This window comes from Lynx rufus, unplaced genomic scaffold, assembly GCF_022079265.1.
Source record: "Lynx rufus isolate CCGP_SWC_20201006 ecotype Redwood Valley unplaced genomic scaffold, mLynRuf1.p SCAF_3, whole genome shotgun sequence".
In the NCBI taxonomy this organism is placed as follows: Eukaryota; Metazoa; Chordata; class Mammalia; order Carnivora; family Felidae; genus Lynx; species Lynx rufus.
This window is the reverse complement of record NW_025814845.1, coordinates 70,682,573-70,703,119: the sequence shown is the minus strand read 5'-3', so window position 1 is coordinate 70,703,119 and position 20,547 is coordinate 70,682,573.

Here is a 20,547-nt window from a genome sequence, read left to right as displayed (position 1 = left end):
TTTTGCAATTTTGTCTGTGAGAATGGTGGAAGAAAAACTTGAGAACATGTTTTAAAGTCCTGTGCAGATCTCCATAGCCAAGCTTTCTAACTGAGCTGGGGCCCCAGAGACCCCCCCTGCTTCGAGATGTATCTCTCACGAGTAAACCCTCAGAGTCAGGAAAAGCTTCCCTGAGAAAAAAACAACAGGTTCTGACGACCAGCCCTGGGCTCACCCTGTACATCATTTTTGCCTCCCTCTTTCTCTTCCTGCCTTCATTTGCCACGCTCATTTCTTCCTAGCAGTATAAAGTAGCCATTTAGAGCACAGCTTCTAGAGACGTCTTTGATTCAGATTCTACCTCTGCCACTTATTAGAATGTGAGTGGGGGAGGGGCAGAGAGACAGGGAGACACAGATCAGAGGCAGACTCCAAGGCTCTGAGCTGTCAGCACAGAGCCCCACTCAGGGCTCAAACCCACGAACCGCGAGATCATGACTTGAGCCGAAGTCGTACACTTAATCAACTGAGCCACCCAGGCGCCCCTCAAAAGCTATTTTTAAAAAATGTATTACATTCTAATTATCTTAGAGCTGCCACTTAACACTCAGTTATGGCCAAGAATGAGGCAAGTTGATTTGGGAAAAATAAGCTATGATGTGCTGCCACCTTGTGTACTATGCCTGTAAGCACCATTAGTTTCCATCAGCTTCTCTAGAATACTAATTAGAAAAAAGTACTGCAATGAAGGGAGACATTTTGTCCTTGCAAAATGTAGGTTTCTTAATGCTTTTTGTGTCCATGAAATTCTGGAAAACTATGGACATATTTTAATATAATATTTTAAAGTGAAAGTAAAGTGAAAGAAATGGTAAATTACAGCTAGAAATTAGTGGAAAATGGTTAAATTTTTTCATCTCTAAGTTCATGGACCACCTGATTCTAGCCATGGGCTCTTTGGGATCCAGAGACTCAAAACTGATCATTCCTGACCCCTAACGTAGTTTATATTTGAGCACTAAACAAAGAAGTAGTACACATCAAAATTTTCAAAAATAAATCTTCACTAAGACCCTACAGATCCATGGACATGTTCTTTGAATAAGGTATTTTTGAAGAACAAAACACTAATTTTAGCAACACAAACATTACTTTTCTACACTATGTTGTAATGAACATTTACATGATAAAAGATATTGCTAATATTTTTATAATCATAAATGTCCAAGTCTAAGCCTGCAAAATACATGTATAGTTTTATTTATTTATCTGGATTCTAGTCTAAGTTTTTGTCCTTTTTTAAAATGTTTATTAATTTATTTTTGAGAGAGAGAGAGATGGAAAGCAAGTGGGGGAAGGACAGAGAGGGAGACAGAGAATTCCAAGCAGGACGCAGGGCTTGAAACCACAAACCATGAGATCATGACCTGAGCTGAAATCAATAATCGGGCGCTTAACAGACTGAACCACCCAGGTGCCCCTAAGATTTGTCTTTGATTAACTCAGTTACCCAGTACATTTCTCTCTTTCACTTTCCTCACTTTCTCCTCCTACTTTCCTTCCTTTCTTTCTTTTCTTTGGTCTCTTCCTTCCTTCTTTCTTCCCACCTGCCATTCCCCTTCTCTCTCTCCCATCCCCCTTCCCCTCTCTCTCCTTCATTTTATTCTCTCCTCAACATACATTTAATAAGACTTGAAAATGTGCTCACAACTGAGCTAAGCAGTGCGGGCAGTGATCTCAGGGACCTCACAGTCAATCGTAATTAAGCACGGCCCACAGGCAGATTTACCACACACACCTAAAGAAGCTTAAGTTTCTGTATACTTCACTTTCGTGATTCTAAAAAGGCTTGGCAATGGTTTCACACGTTTATATGATTCTGCAGAGTTTGCAAAATAAGAAATTTAAATCACAACCATTTCAGACCACTGTCTCTTTCAATTCCTACTTCCTATCATGTATTGCTTTTAGGGTACCTAGGCGTTTCCAAATCCTGTTAAGCAGAAACGAGTAGAGGATATGTGTAGTTTGGGTTTAGTGAGATATATTTATGTGGTTCTTACTCATTTTCACTCATAGAGGAGTTTCTCAGCCTCATGGTTACACAGCCAAAAAACTTAAGAATTTTATCTAATCATTTTTACCTCCCTAGTTAATTTTTGCACACTTCTGAAAAAAAATCTACATTTAATTCTTGGGTTTAACTCCCAGGAAGGTAGTAACCAAGTGTATGTGGCTGTGAAAGTTGACATTACATAGGCATATCTTCACCAAGATAAAATTCTCTAAGAAGTGATACTTGTTTGGTTTTGCCCACTTGGCTAAAACTCTAAAGCGGAATAGCCAGAATCCACTCCATTTGAGTATCTCTCTACATAAATACCTAAATCAATCATTGTTTGTTTTAACACATGGTTCTAGGAAGCTAAAAAAAAGATCATTGGGTATGACAGAACCTGTATTCTGCAATGAAGCTGTGGTAGCTTTGCAATGTGGCGGCGTGGCCAGGCTGAACTACATTTCCCAGAACTCTCCTGGTATGTTTCTAGTTGGGATGAGACCCAAGAGAGACTCTGTGAGATTTGGATGGTGAAAGTGAAGTGGCAGTCATTTTTGTAGCTCACATACAATACGTTCTCATTTATCCTCACCCCACTGGTGTGAAGCAGCGGCCAGGCCTGCAAACCCTCCTCTCCACCCTCCTTCAGTTCCTCCAGTTCCTGACCCTGGTGTGTATTTAGCCACATGACAAAGGGTCCCAACTTCTGTAGGAGATCCATACCCTCAAGGTCACAGAACTGACAGAGGTTTGACTCTCCTTGTGGGATCCAGCTCATGCTTCTGGGTCTAGCTTGTTTGGGGGCTCCCCTGCTTACCATCCATCTTCTCTCCCCAACTGCCTGCCCTGTGGACTTTAAATTCCAGCATCTGGGGGGCGCCTGGGTGACTCAGTACCTTGAGTGTCCGACTTCAGCTCAGGTCATGATCTCACAGTTTGTGGGTTTGAGCCCCACATCAGGCTCTGTGCTGACAGCTCAGAGCCTGGAGCCTGCTTTGTATTCCGTGTCTCCCTCTTGCTCTCTGGCCCCATCCCTGCTCAGGCTCTGTCTCTGTCTCAAAAATAAATAAACATTAAAAAAAAAATTAAATTCCAGCATCAGATGCCAAGACATCTTTAGAGAGGCTATTTTACCAGTTCCCAGAATTGCATAGAATCAAATTCCAGTAACAAATATCTGATTGTTACAGATGTATCCTAATGGTGCCCTGATTGACCCCTGACTTATATGAAGACTTATACATATTTATTAATATACTGCAATGTCTCTATAATTAACTTCCTATCTTTTTCACTTAAGGAAGTCATGATTGTGCTTACAGCATAGTTACAGGCTAGTCTCCACTCTGATCCTATCTGGACCGCTCAACCCCACTCCAGGATTCCCCATGTGCTCTATTGCTCCTCTCCTACCATGTCCACACCAGAATGTCTTCAGAGACAGTAATCTTCAGTGTTCTCAACCTGGGCCTTCCATTCTTTTATTGTCCTAGTCCAGTTTTCTCTTGGGCATTAATTACCAGTTTTCTCCAGCTGTGGTGTGGGGAGGCATTTAAAAACCCAAAAGAGGGGCGCCTGAGTGGCTCAGTCAGTTAAGTGCCTGACTTTGGCTCACGGTTCGTGAGTTTGAGCCCCGTGTCAGCTCTGTGCTGACAGCTCGGAGCCTGGAGCCTGCTTCAGATTCTGTGTCTCCTCTCTCTCTGCCTACTTCCTCTCTCTCTCTCTCTCTCCCTCTCTCCCTCTCTCTCTCTCTCTCTCCAAAATAAATAAACATTAAAAAATATTTGAAAAAAATTAAAAAATGAAAACCCAAAAGAGTCACCCTGAGGGTGGAGCCACCCACTCTGCAGCCCTTCGTGACATTCTTGTGTTACGTGTTACACCATTAATCGTGGCCTGGTGGCAGAAGCAAGGGAATGCTTGGGCTCTTCACTATTTAATCCCTTCCTACCTATCATCCTGTTGGTTATAGCAGCTCTTGTTGTTAGTCCTGCATTTCCAAAAAGTATACACAGTAGGCCAAGTTATAGACATAAAATACAGTATATGCCTTTAGAATAGTATGCAGTGGACAGATATTCCCAAGGGAATGCTACAGAACGTTGATGAGGTATACTGCCTCAGAGTTAGGGCCATGCCCAAACTTACTTATACAGGCAACAAGAAAGGGTGAGCTTTTTATTTCATATTCCTATTGTATGTCCTTACCAAACAGATTCGTTAATGTAATAATTCAACTATCACTTCCTGTTTAAGGTCTTCCTCAATTCCTCTAGACAGGACTAATGTCTTCTTTGTTTAGCACCTGATATCATGACGGCAAAACCCACATTTTCAAAGTTTCTAGTGATTGGATGTTCGCCCAGCCATCCACAGACTATAATTATCTCAAGGTCAGAAATAACACTTTATTCAGCTTTGCCTGAATACTACCTCACATATTGATGAGTTTTATTCAACTTTTGTTGAATAAATTTTTAACTTATTTTTATCTTTTCTAAATGTGCCATGCTTAGGAGAAATAAGTCTCTATTACTTTTGTGTGTTACCGACTATCTGGATCAATATTGCGAATCTATCTGACCCTCAATATGTTTACTACAATTTCTGACTCTGAATCAGTGCTGTCCAGTAGAACTTCCTGCAGTTGTGGCTATTATGAACTTGAAATGTGGTCAGCATAGTTCTGGATGTTTGCCAATATGCAGGCACGTCCACAGGGTTAATCTATATTATGACTTTGGGTCTTTTAAAAATGTCATGGATAAAGCTCTATCAGCTTCTTCCCTCTGAAAGGCATCTTTCTGAACCTGAACTGACTCTAGAAATAGAGGAAAAATAATTTCACCAAGAATAGATATTGGTAAGATAATCTTTTCCCCCCCAAAAATGGCCTTGGAGTTCAGTAGTATCATTGATTCTTGGCTGTTACTAATAACCTTTAAAATGTTTCCCATTCCCTTATTGTATGGTCTGTTCCATTTTTAAGGTATCTTAAGAAATTCATGGGGCACCTGGGTGGTTCTGTCAGTTAAGCATCCAACTTTGGCTCTGGTCACGATTTCGTGGTTCATGAGTTGGAGCCCCTTGTTGGACTCTGGTGCTAACAGCTCAGAGCCTGGATCCTGCTTCAGATTCTGTATCTCCCTCTCTCTGCCTCTCCCCTGCACATGCTCTGTCTCTCTCTCTCTCTCTGTCTCTCTCTCTCAAAAATAAATAAACATCAAAAAAATTAACAAAAAGAAATTCCTTAAAGGATTAATAAAGTGAGATAAAATATAAGCTTACCTGCATCGTAAGCTCATAGGAGTTCTGTCAGGAAAGTTTATGACTACAAATGGGGAGACATTTTAGGAGTATAATGTGCATTTACTATAAAGTGACCATACTATTGTTAGATAAATAATCTTTGTTTTAATCTTTTCTTTAAAAAAATTTTTTTCTGAGATTACAGAACCATTCTGTTAAAATAACTATGCATGATTTACTAAACACATTTATATTAAACTGTCTATTAAACACAAATAATTGGGTTTTGAAGTAAATGCTAGCTTTTTTGGGGGGGGCGGTTTACTAGGGAAGGGTATTTTTATTTTTGCTCTTTCCCTCAAAAAGAGACAACAGAAAAAAACAAATCCCATAGAAACTATTAATTCACTCAGAATGCTTGATGTCTTTTAAGAGTTTAATACATAAAAAACAAAAACAAAACCACTTAATTGTAGAAAGAAGGTTTCAGCTGGTAAAGCTTACAAGAACGGGACTGTGAAATTGATGGTGTAGCTAAGGCTTTATTATATGTGAATTACATACTTATATTTATCAAGGAATTCAGAGGACAAATGGCAAATGTAAGTTTTTAAGAGTTTAAATTTAGAGAAACTAATTTAAACCAAGGACCTCAAAAGAATTACCAACTAGCCTCACAAAAACTAAATTATAAAATTCACACTTAACAAAACATTTCATCTATTACTTAATCTTAAATTTTTCAGAATAAAAAGAGATGCATTTTTCAAAAGCATCAAGCAATACTACAAATATGAAAACAAATGAAGATTCAAGGGAACTATAGGATAAAAAATGTAAAAAATGAAATGTGTTCTTTACTCATGATTTGTGTTCCTACACTACATTTGTGAGAAGCCACTTAATGTATCTCTTTATACAGACCTAGGTTTCAAGCTTAGGTTCATCACTTATTAGTATTCTTGGCTAGATTCTGTGCTTCAATTTCTTCATCAGTAAAATGTGGATAATCATCATCATAGAATTTGCATATGGAAAGCATTTAGAACATTAAATAATATCAGTCTCAATAAAGGCAAGATTGGCTAATATGAGAGCTTTTTCTGAAATACCTAATATTCAGGTCTCTCCTCTCAGCTTCTTTCTTAAAATGCAAATCTTGAGACATGTGATGTTCAATATCTTTTATTATCTTTCAAGTATAAGCCCTAGCAAGATAAATCAGGGCAGTTTCAAGTCTGCAGAAAGGGCAAGGGTTAAGAAATTATAAATATGAGTCAAATTGAAACTCTACTCATTGCCATAGAAGTGTCTAAAAACATATACAAAAATAATTATGAACAGTAAGTTTAACAGCAATAGCAAAAGTAAGCTTATATTAGTGAAACACAGCAGCAATTACTAATATTAGTACATTACAACTTGAAGTTGCTAGTGAGATTCCCATTAGGAGGGTTGTTTTTTTAATCAGGAATAACAGGAAGAGGAAAAGAGGGGATCTGTATTCTACTCCAGAATTCTAGTAGAAGATGAATCACAGGAGGGAGAATCAGTAGTGACAGCTGGAAAAAACAAAAGTAAGCAGACCAAATCTCTGGGGCCTGCAGGAAGAAAGGATTATACTGAAAGCTGACCCCAGATGAAGAGAATGACCCAAGTGCTTAACCAGCAGGAGGGCCCATATGTCACCTACAGAAGGGAGATGGGAAATACGCCCAGTCAGGGATTCTATCAACCCTGTGATTAGATAATGAATGGAAATGCCCATTGGAGTTACAGCTAAGTCTAAATCTTGGCCACGGTTTGCTAGCAATGCAACATTAAGCAAGTTGTTTAAACTCTCTGAACTTCATTTTCATTACTGTAAAATGAAGATATTAATGGTAGTTTCATGTTGTTTTGTTGCATTAAAAAAGGCAACATCTGTAAAGTGATTAGCATGATTTCTTGCAGAAAGTAAATCTGATATTACTTGAAGTGAATACTATTTGAAGATGAAGAGAGATCTCTAAGTAACTGTAGATAAGTAAGTATTAATGAAACTATTAACTATAGGGAGAATCTGTAAACTATTAACTGACTGATAGCTCTAGACAAAGTCATTTATTAAAGATGTTATGCCTTTTCTCTTTTTTAAATCTTGGCAATTTACCCTAGATTCTTTTTTGTTTTGGTTTGTTGATTTTTCTCATTACCTCCTCACTCTGTACCTCCAAAGTCAGCTATGGTGGGATATGAGGACATACAAAAAATGCCCATGTGCTTCCAAACCTCAGGAACAGTTTCGACTTGGTGCCTCATTTAGAAATATCTCTTCTCCCTCACCCACCCTAAGGAAGGCTTTTGCCTTTAGAAAACAATATAGAGTTCACAAGCACTGGCTGTAAGACATTATGCCTATAACAAGGACAGGTCAACCATGGACAACCACATTCTATATAACCATTAGTAGCAAGTTTTTTTATAGCTTCAAGATAAGTGATAAATAAGCATTGTCCCCACTAAACAGTTATCTCTTTAGTAGCCCACTATGCTTGAAGCCACGAAGAGAATACAGAAAGTTCCAGAAAGTCTGACCTTTTAAATGTGATCTAAATTATGTTTAAATCCTCAGTGATATGATGCAGAAAAGAAAGCTAGAAGTCGAAATTACTTAACCTCCCTTGACCTCAGTTTCTTCTTCTGAGAAATAAATTAGTTGAACTACCCGATCTGTTAATTTCTTGCTAATTCAACCACTGTGTGGGTCTACAACTGTGGTGGGCACTTAAAAAGCTAAGGAAAACTTAATTTGCAGGTTCATTTGTCTCTCAGAATATAAAAACAGGTAATTTTTTATAGCAATGTGAGTTTAAAAAAAAAACATCGGGGCGCCTGGGTGGCTCAGTCCGTTAAGCGGTCGACTTCGGCTCAGGTCATGATCTCGCGGTCCGTGAGTTCGAGCCCCGCGTCAGGCTCTGTGCTGTCAGCTCAGAGCCTGGAGCCTGTTTCGGATTCTGTGTCGCCCTCTCTCTCTGACCCTCCCCCGTTCATGCTCTGTCTCTCTCTGTCTCAAAAATAAATAAACATTTTAAAAAAAATTTAAAAAAAAATCAACAAATATAGTCCTTGAAAAGTTTATTAATAAGAAGATACAAAATGCCCAAGCACCTTGTGGCATTGCTTGTGACTCATCACTGAATGTTTTATTTTTAAATAATTTACTTTCACCAAGAGGACTAGACAGAAATTTTTGGTCAAATGAATTATGTTCTGTAGACTAATACAGTGAATTAATGAAAGGAATGAAATGAATGTTTTTCATTCACTGATCAAAAATAATTTTATTAATTCATTTAAATCTAGAAATTAGGTATTCATTTCTTCAAATCCAGAGTGTATGATCCTCAAGAAAAAAAAAGGTGGGGGACAATGATTAATTGTAGCCACCTCAGTTTTTCATTAGATGTGTAGATAAATCTCTGTCACTTGTATTCAGTTCCTTGGGCTGCTATAACAAAGTACCAAAAGCTGGGTGGCTTAAAACAACAGTTGATTGTCTCACAGTTCTGGAGCCTACAAGTCCAAAATCAAGCTAACCTAGGGCTATGTTCTCCAATGGCTTCAGAAGAGAAACCTTCCTTGCCACTTCCTAGCTTCTAGTCTTTGCCAACAATCCTTGGCATTCCTTGGCTTCTAGATGCATGACTCCAGTCACACAGCTATCTTCACACTTCTTCCTTCTATGTCTGTGTCCAAATTTCCTCTTTTTATAAGGACATCAGTCATACTGGGGTAGGGGCCTCCATAATGACCTCATCTTAACCCGGTTAAATCTCCAAAGACCCTATTTCCAAATAAGATAATGTTCTGACGTACTGGGGTTAGAACTTCAATGGATCTTTTTAGGGGGACAGAATTTAACTAATAACATTATGTCTCCCCTTGCAAAAAAAAAGAAAAAAATCAGTGAGTACACAAGATACAGAGTTTTTTTCACTTGTATGAAAAAGATACAGCTTACTGGAACCATCAGGAAATTTAGAGATATTGATTAAGATTCATTTTTGCCTAGCTGGCAGAGTCAGTATCTTGGGAAATAAAATATTGTAGAAATAAATATTCATGTTCATAATGGCTCAGAGTTTTTTTCAACCTCACTAGTTTCCAGATGCTGTTCTAAATGTTTGACCCGTATTAATACATTTAATACCTTCAATAACCCTTCAAGATAAGAATTATTGTTATTATTCCGGGGTACCTGAGTGGCTCAGTCGGTTAAGCGTCCAACTTCGGCTCAGGTCATGATCTTGCAGTTAGTGAGTTTGAGCCCCGTGCCAGCTCTGTGCTGACGGCTCAGAGCCTGGAGTCTGCTTTGGATTCTGTGTCTTCCTCTCTGTCTGCCCCTCCCCCACTCGTTCTCTGTCTCTCTCTGTCTCTCAAAAATAAATAAACACATTAAAAATTTTTATAAAAAAAAGAGGTATTATTATTCCCATGTCATAGTTGGGGAATCTGGGACACAAAGAGATGAAGTCAGTTGATCAAAGCCTCACAACCAGTATTAAGTGGCAAAACTGGTATTTGAAGCCAAGGAGTCTGAGTCTCAAAGCTATGCTCCTATTCATTATGAATAGTCCCCGCGTTTACACTTCAGTGATGGAGCAAGACACATCGCTATGAAATCACTTACAAGCAAATAGTCTTTGTGAAGATCAGAGATCAATTGTTAGATAGAAAAAAACGAAGGACTCTACAAGTTATTTTGTAAAAGTCTGGATTGTTACATTTAGTAATAGATTTTATTCCTTATGGGTCTTTAAGCAAATTTTATCAAGAAAGTAAGTCTGACAAGCTTTTTTTTTATATCAAAGACATTAAAAGACCATTATGTTTTGAAAAAACGCTAATTAGAAATAAGGATGTTAAGCACCCGAGAAGCAAAGCAATAAGCTATTGGCATATTAATATAAGGTTACCTAATATTTAATTGCCATAGAATCTTTGTTTAACTATAAATATAAACTATACTTCTTGATTAGAAAAACTCAACATGCATTTCCTAAAAATGTTAAATAATTTTTTTTTCTTTAGTGGATTTGTATTATCCTAGAGAATATAATTCATTTGGCCAAAAATTTCTGTCTAGTCCTTCTGGTGAAAGTAAATTATTTAAAAATATATACTTTTGACATATAGATACAATAAAACATAAGCATTAATATTTATTGATTTAAATATTCCTTTTTAATGGTCCTGATAAATGAATGTATCATTATAACCTTAATGCTTTAAAAATATCATCAAATCTTAAAATTGCAATCACAACTCTGTTGAGCTTTTAGCTTGTATAGAATTTCTGATTGGGCCTTTATTTTTGAGAGAGAGAGAGAGAGAAAGAGAAAGAGAGCATGTGCATGAGCAGGGAAAGGGCAAAAGGAGAGGGAGAGAGAATCTTAAGCTCAGCATGGAGCCCAGCGTGGGGCTCAATCCCATGACCCTGGGATCATGACCCAACCCAAAATCAAGAGTCTAACACTGAACCGACTGAGCCACACAGGCACCTCTGATTGGGCCATTATTTTTAAATGAAACAAAAATATGTTGAGACATAAAAAGCCTTAGCATTGATAATGCTGGAGTCAACCTTAAGCCAATATCCTTACAGGTCATATCCATCCCTTGAAGTTGAGAGTCCCAAATGCACTGAATTGCATGTATTCTCCTTGTAATCACCAGTTTATGCCTGGTTTCTTGATTCTGTTTTGTAAGGTACATTGCCGAACTGCTGTGTCTTAATTTAAGATCCTCCTAGATTAAATTTAATTGTACTAATCTTTAACTTCATTGCTTATTTTATGGTAAATAGGATATTGCTTTTCATTGTAATGCTATTATTTCTTTTTCAGAAATGTTTTATAAGCAATTATAATTCATGTCCAAAAAGTAATGTTCCTAAGTGGAAGGCAGTGAAATTTTGCATGCACTGGTAATGTTATAGGCAAAGACAGAAATCTTTCAGTGACCATTGTTTTTGAAGGAACTAAAATATTACTGGAAGATATTATTTTTAGGAACTGGAACTTGTCAAAGTCACCAAACTGTTCATAACATTTTACTAACAGAATGCACATAATAAGAAATATTTTTAGAGAAGCCATATTTTAAGCCCACAAGTGATTTCTAAATCCAATTTTAAAGGAAATACTTACTACTGTACTTTGCAGATTTCTTTCAATAAGCTCCACCAATTGTTACATTGACAACTTTTTAAAACATGTCTACATGTCAAGAAAGTATTATAAATTTTTTAAATGTTTATTTTATTTTTGAGAGAGAGGGACAGAGCATGTGTGGGGGAGGGGCAGAGAGAGAGGGAGACACAGAATCCAAAGCAGGCTCCAGGCTCTGAGATGTCAGCACAGAGCCTGATGCAGAGCTCGAACCCATGAACCGTGTGAGATCATGACCTGAGCTGAAGTATGTCACTTAACCAACTGAGCCACCAGGCACCCCTGTCAAGAAAAGTATTATAAAAAGAAACTGATCATTATAACTTTACTGCATACCTAGTTAAGGCAGTTAGTGATCTCCTGAGTAAAAGAGCTTCATTACTTGATCCCAAATAAATGCCATTTTCTTTTATTTCAGGAAAAAATTTTGTTTTATTAACATTAAAGGCATTAGGTAATCACATTAAAGGCTTATTATGAAAGTCTTTGTGTAGATCTATATTTTCAATAAATGATGCCCTTGTTCATAAAACAATTTTATTCAACTATAAATATAAAAAGGTCAGCTTATAAAATGTGTTCGTTAGATGTAATAGCTGGTCCAGATATCATTTGAGGTTTGGGGTCTGTCATTTTTCTATGGCTGATAGCAGATGTAGTCTGAAAATACAAACTAAAATAAATCGTAAAAGTAATGCTGTATCATAAGGGAGGGAGGCTATTTTTTTTTAAGTTACAAAATTGATTACAGATGATATTGTCATCATTGGCAGACGTAACATTTTCAGATAAGCAGTTTTAGAATAGATTGCCAGTGTGCAGAAAGGCTTTCATTAGCACGAGTAAATTAGCACAGATTTACTTTAAAGTTAAAATAAAACTTTTACAGTTGCATTATAAAGTTGAAATAAAACTGGACACTTTTTAAAAGATAATTCTAATAACTACTTCTCCAAGTTTCAGTGTAGAAAACAGTAATATTAGATCAGCCTGATTCTTGAATCCAGATATGTTTTGAAACAAACTCTTACCTAGATGTCCAGAAAACTTTGAGTTCACGGTTATCATAATCAATCACCTTTTTATGGTGAGTGAGTGGCAAGTACAAAATATTTTTCTCTCCAGTTCCTCTCCTTGTTACTTCTAAAATTTTGTTTATTCTAAGAGCTAGGAACTGACTTTTAGAGGCAATACAGAGATTTTTTAAGTGTTGGCCCTTGTGATCATGTTCCCTTAAGTGTCTGAATTAAATAAACAGAGACTCCCTCCCCACCCCCCCCACCCGCCTCCTCCCACCACCACCACTCAAGATACCATGGTAAAAAAATAAATAAGTAAATAAAATCACAGAATCTTGGCCTGCCACCGTAGGAACTGAAGGAGTTACTCAACTCCCTTAAGCCTTAGTTTACTAATCAGTAAAATTAGGGTAATAACAGTATCTATTTTACTGAATTGCTGTGAAGATTAACTGAAGTAAAGAAACTGAATTAATCAAAGCGTAAAGTGCTTACACAATACATTATCTCATTTTAAATGTGTTTTTATTTCAAATTATATGAATAAAAGTGAAAAGTACAATTCATTAGTAGATATGCAGTGGAAAGCCAAACCAACCCTCGCTCAAAGCCTTTCCACAATTCTAATTTGATTCCAAGTGTGCTGAAGTGGGGTGCGCAGCCCGGGACGAACAAAGAGTAAGAGTGCAAAGAGCAGAGGTGCCTGGGTGGCTCAGTCGGGTGAGTGTCCAACTTCGGCCCAGGTCATGACCTCGCGGTTCGTGAGTTCGAGCCCGGCATCAGGCTCCGGGCTGACAGCTCGGAGCCTGGAGCCCGCTTCGGATTCTGTGTCTCCCTCTGTCTGCCCCTCTGCTGCTTGCACTCTGTCTCTCACATTGTCTCAAAAATAAATAAACCTTAAGGAGAAAAAAAAAAAAAGTGCAAAGAGCAAAGTAGGAAGAGAGTGTTTCTGGTTCAGGTGCTGTCAGCTTAGCCATTGTCCGGCCTTAGTCAGTACCTACCAACTCCTCCCTCTGTCACGACTTCCTAACCTTGCCTACGTGTTCAGCTTAGATTCCTTTATACCAAACTCTCTACCGAGGGATTTCAGAAACTACCAGAGCTACACGTAGCATCTTGTACACATTTTATTTATGCGAAGACTTAGAAGTAAAAACAAAACAAAGCAAAAAATAATTGCTTTTTATTATTTTTATATCTGTATATTATATATTTCCACAAAAATTGTGTATTTTATATTTACATACATTTATATTTTATATTTCTGTAATTTTCATAATAGCATAGGACTAAATAACAAACTCCACTTGCGGTGTCAGCAGAGGAGGTCATGTTCAGAGGACAGCATTAGGTGGGCAATGGGAGTCGTCCTCCCGCGCCAAAGGTTCCATGTGCCTCTCACAGAGTATCTCACCAAGCTGACTGGAACTCTAATGTTTAAAGATAATTTTCTTTCCATATTACATGGGTTCAAGGTAAATTTTGTCCAAATGCAATTTTCGTCATATGGGCTGGTGTTAGAATCTGACATCCGCTTCAGGTTTAAAAACAGTAATTGACCACATGTGTTTGTCTTCTTTCCCAATCCTCCAAATCTTTCTGAAATGATATGAAAGGGATTTTTAAAAGTATTAACTCACAAGGACAAAAGGATTGTAGGGGGATGTTAGAAGGTGGGGAAGGGATCCCCAAAACTGAGAAGGTACTTTGAGACTGAAAAACAGAGCCGGCTGCTCCATACAGTTTACACAGTTTTACTCAGGGTAACCTAATGATGGGGGATCAGATGGGCTACACCCCAGCTGCGCAGTTATTCTCCACAAAGCCTGGATGTTAATCTACAGATTTTATAGGACGAGGGGACCTGCAGAGCTCACTGTAGTCAGATCAAAGTGTTCACACACACCTAATTGACATCTAACATTTAGATCTCATGGCACCACCTGTGTGTTAAGAAGGGGAGAGACTGTGTTATCCTTAAATTTACACAAGGCCAGAGTCAAGCCTCCCCCATCCCAGCCTTGGTGGGTATGTTAACCTCCAAGGGGCCTAGAACACGTAGCCCCAGGGCATCAGTGAATGGATGGAGGTAAACAAAGCCCTAGAAAGAGGGCTAAAGATGGTCAGTATTGTGGGCTGTCCTACACGGAGAACCACAGGAAACATATTTCAACAAATTCTCAGAAGACAGAAAGTAGATGGAGGAGTGGTAGCAAATTTACCAGAGTGACAACCTCAAGAGGTGACAACCTGGAAACTGCAGACAGGTCACCCCACATGGGAGGTGAGGGCATCTGCCTTGTGCAAGCAGAGGCACCAACAAATTCAGGATCTTGTGAGGCCAGGGTCTAAAAATGGAGGACTTGCTGGAACATTCCATACAAAATACCTGCATGGCCAGGGCCCCTCTCTTACCCCTGGTTGGTCCCACAACGTCCTATCCCTTCCTCTCCCCTCAAGCATTTATTCTCTGGAAAGGATGAATAGAGAGGCTCCAGACTTAAAGACACCATGGAGAGCAGGAGTGAGATGAGGGCCTTCAAGTAGGGACATACAAGGGGAGTGTACATGCTGGACTATGGGAGCCTCCGTATCCTTGAGGTTTTTAAAATTTGTTCCTATGTTTGGTGATAATAAAAATTAACATATGAAAAGAATGTGATCTCAGTGTGAGGTGCAAAATGACTACATAGTGTAGTACTCAGATAAAAAATTATATTAAATCATCCTTGCTAATGATAAGAGCTACCCTTTATTGGGGCTCCTGGGTGGCTCAGTCAGTTAAACATCCAACTCTTGCTTCCAGCTCAGGTCGCGATCTCATGGTTCATGGGTTCGAACCCCACATTGGGCTCTGTGCTGAAGGTGCCCAGCCTGGTTGGGATTCTCTCTCCCTCTCTCTCTCTCTCTCTCTCTCTCTGTCCCTTCCTGCTCATTCTCTATCCCTCTCTCTCAAAATACATAAGTAAACATTTAAAAAAAAAAGAGCTCTCCTTTAACAAAGATTACACTGTGCTAGCACTTTACATATATTTTTGTATTTAATTCTTCTAAGTATGCATTGTAATTCCTATTTCTGTAGATAAGAAAACTAGAAAACTAATGTAACTTGCCAAATGTGATACAGTTAGTCAGTGAAGGAGACAGGTTTCAAGAAGATTGATTCCAATGCAGAATGTTCTTATACTAGACTTTGCCCCTTTCCTGATTGTGATTGTGACAGCCTGTTGTAGCAATTGGGATTTTTGCCGTGTTTAATACCAAAATGCTGATTTTTCTCCCCTAAATCTGTGAACAGTTAGCCTCATATTATCACTGTACACAAATTATGTCTTAAAAATCTTGCAAAAATTTGCAATCCCTCCAGGACTAGCATCTGGCCTTTTAACTGCAGTCCAGTTAGACTCTATTAAAGAAACCACAACTCACAAAAGGAAGAGGTAAAAGGAAACAGGCAGGAAATGGCTTTTAGGGTGGGCTTCTGTGTTGACAGGAATTGGACTCAGCTACTTTGAGCTGCAGAGTGGGAGCAGAATATTTCAGCTTCAACACAAAATATAACACCCAGAGGATCATGGAATGAGATGAGATTGAGTTGAAGCAGGTCATGAACAGCCTTGAATATTGGTTTTCAATCTTTTAACTGTGGAGGGATTCTTGAAATAATTGTCAAGTCTCAGGGTACTCCTATATAAATATTCTTATATCTACAAGTCATAGGACATTAATGTGCTTGGTAAATTATAAATATAATAATCCAACAACAATTGTCAATGGTTGTGGATAATTTATTATTAGTCTAATCTTTTTGTGATTCTTTCTCCCCACAAAAGACAACAACTCTAACATACGCTGGCAAAGAAAATTTAGGTTTCCTTTTCATTTTTATTTCCTACTTGATTTTTTAACCAGATCCAGGATGTTAGCCCTAGTCCTAAAACAGGATTACATATGGAAAGATTTTACTAGGGATTACATAGGCAAAGATAGGATTACATATGCAAAGACAGGATTACATATGCAAAGATTCTACTAGGGAAGCACCTTTGAGAGAAAGAGACAGGGAAGACTGGTAAAACCATCAGACAGCCAAGCACGAATGACCTATGTGAAGGAGAGAGAAGGACAGTTGGGTGACAGTGTCCTAGATTGCCATGAAGCCCCAGGAAGGGTCAGCCAGGATGTCATGGAGTCTCTGAGCCCAACTCAGCCATCAGAAGAGACTAAGGACATCCAGGAATGAGTCTGCCTCAGTATTCCTACCACACTCAGTCCCCAGCTGAGAGCAGTTCACAGGAGTTGTGGCCTCAGCACCAGCACAGGGATGGAGTTCAGTGCCCAGCATCGTTGGTCAGTCACATCCCCTGTAGCTGGGGGTCTGCAAGGCATATTCTTGTGGTTGCCACACCTAAGAAGGCCAAAATGTGTATCATAAACTTCTACTCTACAAGTGGCTAACAAGGTAAGCTGTGATATTTTCTCTATTGAAAACTAAAATGATTTTTTACCCAAATTTTCTTGAAAAAAGAAATTAGACTTACTTGTCTTGAAATTAATGTCTTGCTTTCCTCTTCATAAATATCAAAACAACCTAAGGCAACCTAACAAATTTCCGTTAAATAGTGGCTGAAGCCAAAAAAGAAAAAAAAATAATTTACTTTTTCTGAAAATAGACTTGGCTGATTTAATTTAAATAAGTTTCAAATTGATTTAATTAAAAGTTACAACATAAAAAATTATTGACATTGCAGTTAGTGCAGCTACTAAACCATAAGCCATTAGAATATGAATAAAAATAGATCTTAAGATGTAGTTTTATACAAAGCTTTGAAAAAATCATTTTCTTCCTGAGTAACATGATTAGGCTCAACTATAGGCCTCGCAGTTGTGAAATTATTATAGGTTAGCTTTTTAAAATCTCTTTTATATCCCTACTCATGCATAAAAACTGTTATTTTTGAAACTAGAAATAAAGAACACAATAACATAAAACTTGTGCTTGTTTTGCTATTCCACAATTATCCACTTCTAGATCAAACTTGAGATAAGCATGCAAAAACTTCATTTTCAATGAAAATGAGATGATTTTCATTCCTGATCATGATTCTTAAGCAAGTCACAGCTTGCTCACATATGTAATGAGTAGAAGAAAGTGCCAGTGAAATGTTTGCTGCTTTCCTATGATTAGCAAGGTACTCTTCTTTCACAGAAATCACAACTTGTCCAGAGACAGATCAGTAAACCTCCTCTTGACTGCATGATCAGACTGCAGCTGTCAGTCTTGGCTCTTCTGCTTCAGGCTGAGCAGAAGATTCAGAGAAAGGGTCTCTCGACCTTGTATTGAAAGAAAGAGGCAATACTCTTCCATTTTATGTGGTGATTTCTTCCAGGTGGTTTTCAATAAGCTTAACTCGTGCTACCTTCCTCACTCCCAAGTGGGGAAATACCAAGATTTCTGACTGCAATATAATTTCTCCTAAAGGGCCAGATTGTTATAAATTGAAGACTCTTGTAACTTGAAGTCAAACTACTTTCTCTAGGGTCTTGTGAATACTCGGTAAACTGGTTCATGTGATGAAAAATAAACCTTAGTAGCTAGTAGTTGCAGCCTTCCTCTTCAAAACACTCAACAGAATGTGGCCTATACTACTTTCTTGCAAATCGTCCTGTTATTCACCTTCTAGCCTAAAACATACTATTGCAACTCTGTCTGCTAAGCCAAGCCACAAGATTTCTACGTGTAACAGAAGATTTACATGATCCTTATCCAAATGACAACACAATTTTAAACATTCTAAAATGAGCTGGTCTTTACTTAATAAAGTTAACAATTTTGTAGTGTCATTCAGAGCTTTTTTCATTTCATCTATATGAATTTTTGACATTAGTACCTCTTCTGAATAAAGCACTATGTTGTAATAGCTTTAGATCAAAGAAGCTGAACAAACTCGAGCACAAGAAACATGAAGAAGATTATATCAAAGCACATTACAATCAAACTTCTCCAAACCAGTGAGAAACAGATCCTAGCAACGGGAGAAAAAGCCTCATTACATACAAAAGAACAAAGGAAAGGATGACATCAGATTTCTCATCAGAAACAATGCAAGTGAGAAGAGTAGAGCAAAATCTTTAAAGTAGTGAAAGGAAAAACTGTCAACCCAGAACACTATAGCTCCCAAAGTATCTTTCAAAAATGAAGACAAAACACTTTTCAGACATGTAAAAGCCAACCAATTTCATCAGCAGCAAGCCCACATTACAAGAAATGGTACAGGAAATTTTTCAGTCAGAAGGAAAATGATGCTAGGTGGGAATATGATCTACAGAAAGAAGTAAGAGTAGTAGAAATGGTAACTCGATGGTTATCATAAACATATATAATTTTTTCTTTTTATTTAAGTTTCTTAGTATTAATATCTGTAATTAAACAAAACTAATGACAGTGTAGCCTGTGGTTTATAACATATGAGAAAGTAAAATGTATTATAAAAATACCTGCAAAAGTAAGGAGGGGAAAAATGGAAGTAAACTATTGAAATATTATCCTGTATATGAAGTGGTATGATAACTTGAAGATAGACTATAATAAATTAAAATATATATATACTATACACCCTAAAGTGACAACTAAACTAAAAAGCAAGGAGTTATAGCTAATAAGCAACAATGAGATAAAATAGAATCAGAACATATCTAACTAATCAAAACAAGTTAGGAAAAGCAAAAAAGGTAAGCAAAACACAGTAGACAAGTAGTAAACAAATAGTACAATCATATATTCAAATCCAACTATATTGGAAAATTATATGCATACTCCAATTAAAAGAGATGGTAAGATTGGATTAAAAATAAGATCCAATTATAGGCTGTATATAAGAAGCCCACTTCAGGTATAAAGACAAAAACAAGTTAAAAGTATGGAAAAAATATACTATGCTAACACTAATGACAAGGATGTTGGTGTGGCTATATTAATAACAAAGAAAACAAACTTAACAAGTAAACTATTACCAGGGATAAAATAAGGTGTTTTCCTATGGATAATGGGACCAATTCATCAAAATAAGATAACAATTCTAAACATTTATGTACCTAGTACAGAATTTTAATACACATGAGGCAAAAATGGGTAGAAGTGAAAAAATAAATTGACAAATCCAGAAGTATTGTTGCAGATTTCAATATGTCTATCTCAATTTTTGATAGAATAAGTGGACAGAAAATGAGTAAAGATACAGAAAATGCAAATAATACTTTCAAACAACTTAACTGACATTTATAAAACATTCCACCCAACAGCAGAATATACATTATTTTCAGGTACACACAGAATATTTGCCAAGATAGACCATATTCTGGGCCAGAAAACAATTTTCAATAAGGTTAAGATGATTTGACTCATACAAAGTAAGTTCTTTGAAAAAAATAGAATCAGATTAGAAATCAGAAGGATCTCTGCAAAATTCCCAAATATTTGAAAACTAGAACACTTCTAAATAACTCATAAAGCAAAGAAAAATAAGTCAAGATGAAATAAGAAAGTATTTTAAATGGAATGAAAATTGAAAACATACTAAAATTTCTGGGATGCCACTAAAGCAGTGGCTAGGGGGAAATTTACAGCCTATATTAGAAAAACAAGTTCCCAAATCAGTAACCTCAGCCTCCACATTAAGGAAATAGAAAAAGAAGAGCAAATTAAACCCCAAGTAAGCAGGAGAAAAAAATAATAAAATGGAAATCAATGAAGTAGAAAATAGAAAAAAATCAATAAAACTAAAAGCCAGTTCTTTGAGATCATTAAAATTGACAAACCTCTAGCCAGACTAATAAGGACAAAAAAGAAAGAAAGCAACAAATTATCAATATTAGAAATGGAAGGGTTACATCTTTAGAGATTTTACAGATATTAAAAGGGAAAGAAGAGATATTATTAACTTTATGCCAATAAATTCAACAAATAGATAAAATTTCTTGCAGGACACAAATTGCCAAAGCTCACTCAAAAAGAAATAGATAAGGCAAA